Genomic DNA, 11,497 nt, shown 5'->3' with positions numbered 1-11,497 from the left:
AGGTAGGAAACATTTGACTAATGTCTGTGAGGGATGCCAAATAAATATATCAATTTTAGAAGCAACTGGTTTTTATTTTGAAAGAATTTCTGTTACTATTTGAGCTGCCCTTTTGATAGAAACTCAATGTTATCTCTTGTATTAGTGGTAGTTGCCTAATATTTCATCTTACCTTTTTAAAGTACAAGATTCTAAATATATAGATCTTGACTTATTTAATCTTTATATATCCAGGGCTAGAATAAACTATATCCATGTCTCAGTACTTCTTTGGTGAATGAAAGAATGAGAGCTAATGTCAGATACACCACAATGCCCCCTGCCCTAGCACTCTGCTCAGCACTTTACACTTTGTATATCAGAGAAAGTGTTGGGAAATTAATGGATATCAGTATGTCAGAGAGATAACATAAGATGCTTTCATTAGAAACTGTGACACAATTTTTACTAAAGTGCTAACAAATATCACAGAATCAGTAACATGAAAATATGCTATGAAATAAAAAATATGACCTGTTAGACAGACTCTAGGATTCTAATGAAATATACATTTATAATCTTGGGAAAGGGCAACCTATCTTCATACAGGAGCCCTAGAGTATACAATCCAACTAGGTGAAAATGAAAACTTATATGTCAATATGTTGAAACAAATGTTATGACCAATCAGCTAAACTAAAGTTTGTAGTCAGTAGTAAAACTTTCATAGAGCTGCCATACATTTATTAATATAATGGAAGCCACTACACAGATATTTCCTGAATGAATTAACAAATTAAACAATAAATAATTTTTTCATGAATACATAATTATTAGGTTATCTAGGTGAGTAACTAAGAGAGAATTTCAAAACCCCAAAGTACTCAGAAAAGTTTAGTTGCTTGTTTAAGCTCTTAAAAAAAAAAATAATAATCAAGATTCATAGTCTGAATTTAAGGATGAAGATCCTTCTACCTGATACTCCTGAATCTTGTAAGAGTTGTTCATTGCCCAAGAGAACTTAGCATCATTGGCCATAAAACTATTTCCTTAGTGTTAAAATCATACTAAGGTTCTGAATAATGGTATCGCCCTAGTGATCATGAAGCAACATTCTCCTTGGAGTCAGTCAGGTGTTTCCATTAGCAAAAATCAGTGGCAAGGCACTATTCCCCTGGAGTGGCATTTGCTGCAATCATTTTATGCTTTAACAAGACAACTTGCATTTTATAATTTTGTAATCCCCTACTCCCCTCATTTTTCCCCTGACTTTGGAAATGTCTTCAAATTTATTGCCAAACAAAAATTGTTCCAGTGAGAAATAGCTATTGTTAATTAAAAAAAAAAAGCTAAAGAGAGAGGGGGAAAGAGAGATTATACCTTATCATTTTTATTGCAGAATGATAAAGGCATTTTCAAATAACTTTAAAATGAAGAGATGTGGAGTCTGGCTCAAGATAGTAGAGCAGAAAGATCAAATTTATCTCCTTCAGTGGACACACCAAAACTACAACTCCATATAGAACAGCTGTCTCTTGAGAGTGACCTGAAGATTAGCAGAACACATTTCCTAGGACTAAGGATATAATGAATAAGAACCGCATTGAGATGAATACGAGGGGTGGAGATGTGGTCTAGTCAGACCCACACGCCCTGTGTGACAAACGCTAAGAAGGAGGCACAGCACATAGTAGCGCAGCCACTATGAAAAACAGTAGGGAGGTGCTCAAACAATAATAGTACGATCATATGATCCAGAAATTTCAGTTATGGATATTTTCCCAAAGAGAACAAAAACAATAGCCTGCAAAGATATATGCAGCCCTCTGTTATCACAGCATTATTCACAATAGCCAATATATTTTAATAAAAAACCTAAGTGTCCATCAATAGATGAATTGATAAAGAAGATGTGGTATATTTATAATGGCATGTTACTTAACCATATAAAAGAATGAAAGCTTGATAACTGTAACAAATGGACGGACCTAGTATTATGGGATGGTATTATGCTAGGTGAAATTAGACAAAAAAGACAAAAGCTTCATGATTTCACTTTACATGAAAAGTCTTAAAAAAAAAAAAAAAAAAACGAACAAACAAAACAAAACAGACTCATAGTGACAGAGATACTGTGAGGTTGGGTAAAATAGATGAAGGGGATTAAGATCAAGGTACAAGTTTCTTTTTTTAATATAAATTTATTTATTTTAATTGGAGGCTAATTACTTTACAATATTGTATTGGTTTTACCATACATCTACATGAATCTGCCACGGGTGTACTTGTGTTCCCCATCCTGAAACCCGCCTCCCATCTCCCTCCCATACCATCCTTTTGGGTCATTCCAGTGAACCAGCCCCGAGCTTCCTGTATAATGCATCGAACCTGGACTGGCGATTCATTTCACATATGATAATACACATGTGTCAATGCCATTCTCCCAAATCATCCCACCCTCGCCCTCTCCCACAGAGTCCAAAAGACTGTTCTATACATCAGTGTCTCTTTTGCTGTCTCGTACACAGGGTTATTGTTACCATCTTTCTAAATTCCATATATATGCATTAGTATACTGTATTGGTGTTTTTCTTTCTCGCTTACTTCACTCTGTATAATAGACTCCAGTTTCATCCACTTCATTAGAACTGATTCAAATGTATTCTTTTTAATGGCTGAGTAATACTCCATTGTGTATATGTACCACTGCTTTCTTATCCATTCGTCTGCTGATGGATATCTAGGTTGCTTCCATGTCCTGGCTATTATAAACAGTGCTGCGATGAACATTGGGGTACACGTGTCTCTTTCCCTTCTGGTTTCCTCAGTGTGTATGCCCAGCAGTGGGATCACTGGGTCATAAGGCAGTTCTATTTCCAGTTTTTTGAGGAATCTCCACACTGTTCTCCATAGTGGCTGTACTAGTTTGCATTCCCACCAACAGTGTAAGAGGGTTCCCTTTTCTCCACACCCTCTCCAGCATTTATTGCTTGTAGACTTTTGGATCGCAGACATTCTGACTGGCATGCAAAGGTACCTCATTGTGGTTTTGATTTGCATTTCTCTGATAATGAGTGATGTTGAGCATCTTTTCATGTGTTTGTTAGCCATCTGTATGTCTTCTTTGGAGAAATGTCTGTTTAGTTCTTTGGCCCATTTTTTGATTGGGTCATTTATTTTTCTGGAATTGAGCTGTAGGAGTTGCTTGTATATTTTTGAGATTAGTTGTTTGTCAGTTGCTTCATTTGCTATTATTTTCTCCCATTCTGAAGGCTGTCTTTTCACCTTGCTGATAGTTTCGTTTGTTGTGCAGAAGCTTTTAATTTTAATTAGGTCCCTTTTGTTTATTTTTGCTTTTATTTCCAATATTCTGGGAGGTGGGTCATAGAGGATCCTGCTGTGATGTATGTCGGAGAGTGTTTTGCCTATGTTCTCCTCTAGGAGTTTTATAGTTTCTGCTCTTACGTTTAGATCTTTTATCCATTTGGAGTTTATTTTTGTGTATGGTGTTAGAAAGAGCTCTAGTTTCATTCTTTTACAAGTGGTTGACCAGTTTTCCCAGCACCACTTGTTAAAGAGATTGTCTTTAATCCATTGTATATTCTTGCCTCCTTTGTCAAAGATAAGGTGTCCATAGGTGTGTGGGCTTATCTCTGGGCTTTCTATTTTGTTCCATTGATCTACATTTCTGTCTTTGTGCCAGTACCATACTGTCTCGATGACTGTGGCTTTGTAGTAGAGCCTGAAGTCAGGTAGGTTGATTCCTCCAGTTCTATTCTTCTTTCTCAAGATTGCTTTGGCTATTCGAGTTTTTTTGCATTTCCATACACATTGTGAAATTATTTGTTCTAGCTCTGTGAAAAATACCATTGGTAGCTTGATAGGGATTGCATTGAATCTATTGATTGCTTTGAGTAGTATACTCATTTTCACTATATTGATTCTTCTGATCTATGAACATGGTATATTTCTCCATCTTTAGTGTCCTCTTTGATTTCATTCACCCGTGCTTTATAGTTTTCTATATATAGGTCTTTTGTTTATTTAGGTTGATATATTCCTAAGTATTTTATTCTTTTCATTGCAATGGTGAATGGAATTGTTTCCTTAATTTCTCTATTTTCTCATTATTAGTGTATAGGAATGCAAGGGATTTCTGTGTGTTGATTTTATATCCTGCAACTTTACTATATTCATTGATTAGCTCTAGTAATTTTCCTGGTGGAGTCTTTGTGGTTTTCTATGTAGAGGATCATGTCATCTGCAAACAGTGAGAGTTTTACTTCTTCTTTTCCAATTTGGATTCCTTTTCTTTCTTTTTCTGCTCTGATTGCTGTGGCCAAAACTTCCAAAACTATGTTGAATAGTAATGGTGAAAGTGGGCACCCTTGTCTTGTTTCTGACTTTAGGGGACATGCTTTCAATTTTTCACCATTGAGGATAATGTTTGCTGTGGGTTTGTCATATATAGCTTTTATTATGTTGAGGTATGTTCCTTCTATTCCTGCATTCTGGAGTGTTTTTATCATAAGTGGATGTTGAATTTTGTCAAAGGCTTTCTCTGCATCTACTGAGATAATCATATGGCTTTTATTTTTCAATTTGTTAATGTGGTGTATTACATTGATTGATTTGCAGATATTGAAGAATCCTTGCATCCCTGGGATAAAGCCCATTTGGTCATGATGTATGATCTTTTTAATGTGTTGTTGGATTCTGATTGCTAGAATTTTGTTAAGGATTTTTGCATCTATGTTTATGAGTGATATTGGCCTGTAGCTTTCAAATTCTTAGAAAAGTACAACTTTCCAAAACTGAACCAGGAAGAAATAGAAAATCTTAACAGACTCATCACAAGCACGGAAATTGAAATTGTAATCAGAAATCTTCCAGCAAACAAAAGCCCAGGTCCAGATGGCTTCACAACTGAATTCTACCAAGAATTTAGAGAAGAGCTAACACCTATCCTACTCAAACTCTTCCAGAAAATTGCAGAGGAAGATAAACTTCCACACTCATTCTATGAGGCCACCATCACCCTAATACCAAAACCTGACAAAGATGCCACAAAAAAAGAAAACAACAAGTTTCAAGTTATAACATAAGTCATCAGGATATAATGTACAGCATAGAAAATTAATAATATTGTCATAATTTTGTATGATGACAGATGGTTACTAGAATTATGATGGTGGTAAATTTGTAATGTATATAAATGTTGAATCACCATGTAAAAGAACTGAAACATATAATATTGTATGTCAACTGTACTTCAATAAAAAAATAAAAAAGGAAAAATGTAGAGATGTATAATAATTACTTATAAGGAGTTTTCAGAACTTGGATTAAAAAAATACTCCTTTTGTGCTAGAGCAGAGTAATTAAAACATAACTTTGAAAATTTCTCTTGCATTCTTCACCATTCTTAAAGAATTAAGTATATGTATTCATGCCAGGGCAGACTAAAAGCTTTATAAATCACAGGATACATAGTTTTTTTAGTCTTTTTCTCTGTAAGTACATAAACTGAATATGCGTGCATGGTAAGTCACTTCAGTCATGTCTGCCTCTTTTCGACCCACTGGACTGAAGCCCACCAGGTTCCTCTGTCCATGGGATTTTCCAGGCAAGTATAGTGGAGTGGGTTGCCATGCCCTCCTCCAGGGGATCTTCCCCACCCAGGGATCTAACCTGCATTTCTTATATGAAACCTGCATTTCATCAGCAGGCATGCAGGTTCCTTACCACTAGTGCCACCTAGGAAAGTGAATATAAATCTGTATAAACTCAAGATTAGGAAAACACACAGATAATGATTAAGAGCATAATGAAACTGTTACCTTCTAATCTTGACATTGGCTTACTTCCAGACGATCCCCAAAACTTTATCTAAGGGTTGTGGTTGCTTAAATTGTTTAATGAAATAAATTATATCGATTTGGGAAATAAGTTTACTGCAAGCCAAGAATAATGTGTTAATTCATAATGTATTATAGTGCAAAGGCTAACTAATTTCCATATGACTGTCTTGCTAGTAATTATGATTAGTGTTCTGAATTTCACAAGTGTCACTAATCACAAGCTTATCCATCCAGTATGTGATAATAATATCTGATCATTTACATAAATACACATGCATTAGCTTTGGCTATGTAATTATAATAGGAATAGTACTACATTTATTCATTTTCCTGCCTTTGTTGCACATAATGGCTCCTACTTGATCCCTATATGAGTTCCTTATATCAGTAAATCTTCACCCATGGAGACAGGGCCTTTTAAGAGTCAAACTTGCTAATGGCTAAAATGTCTCTGTCCAAAAAAAAAAAACAACAACTTATTTAGAGTTGATCTAAATCAATGAGTCAAGTCACTGTGACTTTTCTAAATGTCAATTTTATTTAGGCTTGTAGAAAAAAATTAGAATGCATAACTTCACTCACATAAAACTGGCAACAAGATCTGCTATATTCATGATAACTGCCTTTTCTTTTTCCATAGCTCCTAATTTTTGCTTTGTATCTCCTAAACTATGCATCAAATATATTTATGTTATAGAATTCCCAAAGCTATTAAATAATAGCAGCTAATGTTTATGATTATGTGGCAAATTACAATTCCAAGATGTTGCGCATGGATCCCTTTTGAATCTCACAATAAGGCTGTGAGGTGGCTATCACAATTAACACTTTGTGCACAGGAAGTAACTGGGGCTAAAGGAAGTTTAGTAAACCAGTAAATGATGGTGCAATGATACAAAACCCCCATGTTTGGGTGGTGATATGATGAAGGACCTGCAAAATACAGTAACTAAAAAATAAGATCTTAATATGTGAGTAGATGATTATATTTTTCTTGTTATATAAATAATATTCTCTCATTTACATAAATTCATCAGTTTATATCAATACAAACTAAATGTTAATGTCTAATATTATTCAGAGGACTAGATTTTACTCAACATGTATGTACACAATAATTTTTTTTTGCTTTAATTAGCCTAGTATTTCCAGTGAAGGAGATGATAATCCCATATCACTAAAAATAGTCAGTAAGAAATAATTAGTACAAAACTGATTCTGAAATTAAAAGCATCTGCTGAATAAATAATATAAATTTCCCTGAATAGTTCAGGATAGAAAAGACTTTGATTTGGGGGTGAATGGGAGCCATAAAATATTCAACTTTAAAAAATTTCTTTGGTGCTACTGAGACTCCTTGCTTTTGCAAAATGACATCTTATTTCAATGGATATAAGTTATTGAGTAGCTGTTTCTCTCTTATAAGAATTTTTTTTCAAAAGTATTTTTAGGGAATCTGAGAGTTAAGCATGAATAACTATGATGTCTAAAAAACAAAGAGCTGGCGGTACAGTGATGAGCATAGCTGCCTTCCATATAGTTGTTTTATAAGTGGATGGGCCATTACTAGATTTTTTTTTAATGGAAAAGGAAAGGGAAAGTAGATACTATATCAACAAATCATGATATATTATATAAAATATATAACTTATTCTTTATATATACACATATATATGTAGTGCTTCTTTTCCAACCTCAGAGCAGCACCAAAAGTTGCATTATATTAATTTTAACAATTAAAATATTTTTCATCCATTTAACAATTAAAATAAATAAAAAGATACTGGATGATCATTTAAACCCAGGATACAAAATTCCATGCTCTTCCTAGATACCAGAGAAAATGGAAGTTTTTCAATAGAAGTGCTATATTAAATGCTTCTTAAGTCACCGTTGACTGTGAATATCTACAGCTATCCAGTAGATCAGGCTTTAATTGGATAATAATTAAAACAATTTATATTATCACCAATATTTTCAATGAATTCCTTGAGAAGTCTAATCACAGTAGTTGCATCGAGATGGAGGAGTTTTAGACATTCCCATCGAACAAGGGATCTCATCTACATCTCATCCCATTGAACGATCTCATCTATATTAACTTTTGTTCAATCAACATCTACTTCACAATGACTGGCTATTTTCCTTCTTTCCCATTCCAAGATATGGTATATTCATACTATGGAATATTGCTCAGCCATAAAAAATGAATGAAGTATTGCCATTTGCAGCAACATAGATGGACACAGATATTTTCATATTAAATGTAGTAAGTCAGACAGAGAAAGGCAAATATTAAATGACATTGCTTAAATGTGGAACCTTAAAAAAAAAGATAAAAATGAAATTATATATAAAACAGAAATAGACCCACAAACACAGAAAACAAACTTATGATTACCAAAGATGAAAGTGGAGGAGTAATAAATCAGGAGCTTGAGAGTAACATATAAAGTAACATATGAATAAGCATTTAATAAATCAGGAGTTTGAGAGTAACTGCTATCTAGAAAATAGATAACGAAGAAGAACTTACTGCATAGCACAAGGAAGTATACTCAATATTTCATAATAACCTATAAGGGAAAAAATCTGGAGAATAATTGATACATATATATGTATAACTGAATCACTCTGCTGTACACATAAAACTAACCCAACTTTGTACATCAACATTAATTTCATCTGTTTTTCATTTTTGATGGGGCTACTGGAAATCTAAAATTGTTTATGCAGGTCATATTCCATTTATACATCAATAAAAAAGAATACTGCTTCAGAAGTTACAAAATAAAGTTGACCTCTTTGTGAAATGCAATTAAGCAGATGTCCTCCGTTCTGACTTTCCTTAATTTCTCTGTAGAATTTAACATTACTGACAATCTCTTCTTTGAAACTCTCATAGGCATTGCCCTGAAGATGGTCACCTTAAATTGGATTATTTATAGTGTAAAGGATATCTGATATGATTGTTTTTAAAAAGCCATATCAATGGTGTTCTTATCCCTTCTCTACTTCATTTGCTCTGACTTTGAGAAGCTAATTAACATCTTTCAGGCTTGGTTTTCTCTTTGGAAAATGTGAACAATGGTGCTTAGATTATAAGGTTGTTGCAAAGAATAAACAAAACACCATATATTAAATATTCTATACATAGAGCAGTTTATAGTCTTTTGCATATAGTAACATTTTTTTTTTTTTTTTAGTAAAAAGGGATAAATTGAAAAAAGAACTTTAAATCCCTTGACACTGAGATGGAATGAGATGGAAGGTAGGTAGCTAAGTTCTCTGTGAGGTAACATGCTTAAACAATGTCTGGTACATTATAGGCCCACAGAAATGTTATGCATTTACACAAGAAATAAGGTCTGAGGCAATCTTTTTGGACTTGTTGACTCTGTATGAGCAGAGATGAGAGGTTGTAGCATTTGGGTGGCAAATCACTGTTTTTATGGAGTCTCTCCTATATTCTGTTGAACATAAAGATTTAGTCTCAAAAAGGACTTCTAACTTTAAGCCTCCAACTGAGTTTGATATAATGAGGTGCGATTTTTTTAAATGTTATGCTCATATTTCATTCATCAATTTGCTTTTCAGCAGGTTTGCTGTCATTTGATTGTAATTTAAAGGTACAAGAAGACTTCTTTTATGAGTGAAAAGATTCATAATTCTTAACTGCTATTATCACAGCAAATCATTCTAAATGAAACCTGGAAATATTTATTGATAAAAAATAGATATAAAGATTTTGTGATGTTATACTGAATGGATGCCTACTTGAGAATATTTACCTAGTCTGATTTATCTGTTCCGTCTTTCTCATTCTATGTCACTGTCTTAATTCAAATGCTTATTATTTCTCACTTACTGAATGGTACTAACCCTCAATTCTTCGCATGACATTACTTTTCCTTAAGCATAGTGCCAATCAACTCAGTCTTTGTGTTGAAAACATAACTTGTCTACTGTTTCAAATCCTCACTTTTCCATTCTAGACTTCCCAAATTATAACCAATAGTTCTACTGTCTCATCTTATTTTTACACTGAACTCCAATACAGACTCTAATCTAGATCCATTCTGTCCAATACAGTGGCCACTAGCCACACACGTGGTTATAAAGCATTTTGCACGTGTTTCATCTGAGTTGAGATGTGGTATGATTACAAAGTATACACACCATTTTTGTAACTTGGTACAAGAATATTTAATATGTCTACATAATTTTACATTGATTACTTGTTAAAGTGTTAATATTTTTAATCTATTGGGCTAGAAAAAATATCATTAACATTAATTTCACCTGTTTTTCATTTTTTGATGGGGCTACTGGAAATCTAAAATTGTTTATGCAGGTCATATTCCATTTAATTTGGACAGAGATTCTTCAGAAAAGAAGAATTAATGAATGTAAATCAGATATGTCATTTTTGTTCCTACTTTGACTCTTATATAGTTTCTCTATGCATTGAATAAATATTTGTTAAGTGCCTACTAGTTATCAGACATGTTTCTCAAAACTGAAAATACTGATGTGATCAAGATTGAAAAGGTCTGCCTCTCTTAGAGCTTAACTTTCATGGAACATATGGAAAATAAAACAAGAAAACAAACACAATTTCAAAGTGTGATAAATGGCAAAGTGTGAATGGATGATATACATGAGATATTACCTGGAGATTATGATTATTTTATAGTTTCACCAAAGAAATCTGTATGAATAGGTGACATTCATGATGAGAAGAATGAGAGAGTGCCAGTATCTTCCTAATTTGCATTCATAGATAATATGAAAACATTTGGTTTTTCATGTATGTGTGTACACCATCAAGTAAGGTTTTACTCCAGGATTGAGGCTCTGTGTTTGATATTATGAGAGGGGAAGTCTGATCTAGAAATTTATTCTATATAACAAAAAAAAGAACCGAGGTAATCAGAATGAACCTAAAAATGAAATTAGGTCTGCAACCAAAAAAAAAAAAGAAAAAAGAAATTAGGTCTGCAGATCTTGAATAAACCATTCCCTGATTATCTAATATGTGTATGGAAATTTTAAGGTTGCATTTTTTTATTCACCTGGAATTTAGCCAATTATTTTTCTTTTAAATCAGTTTACATCTGGGCATCAGGTTAAACCTTGAAACATCTGTGAAGGCAGGTGTTCTGCTTCTGCTTTCCAAATGATGCACAAATCAACAAAGGATCCAGAACAACAGATGGTGTAAATTATAAGAAATTCTAGAAGTTGCATGTGCAGGTAAAGTGGATGTACTCACATCTGTAACAGGCAATCGCAGATATGCCCCTGAGTGACTTTTTCCATTACTCTGACAATTGTCAGATTCTTCTCAAGGGCAAATTCCAATGACATTGGTTTTTCATGACATGGAGAATTATTGCTGCCATCCAAAAAGGAACTCCTGTATTGAATTGTGGGACAGAACTTTCTGGGCAATTAGTTCTACTTTCCCCAAAGAATGAAAGGTGAGTCACAGAATATTTTGAAATATTACCACATTTTTTATATATTATGGAGTTCATTCATGACACTTACAAGGATTTGCTTTATATTGTTTTGCTAATCTGAATGCATTCCTTTTATAAAATAAAAAAATAATTATTATTTCTCCTTTAGTGCAACTTACTAGTCATATTTTA

Source organism: Bos taurus, chromosome 18 (genome assembly GCF_002263795.3).
Source record: "Bos taurus isolate L1 Dominette 01449 registration number 42190680 breed Hereford chromosome 18, ARS-UCD2.0, whole genome shotgun sequence".
Lineage (NCBI taxonomy): Eukaryota > Metazoa > Chordata > Mammalia > Artiodactyla > Bovidae > Bos > Bos taurus.
This window is presented reverse-complemented; position numbering follows the sequence as displayed.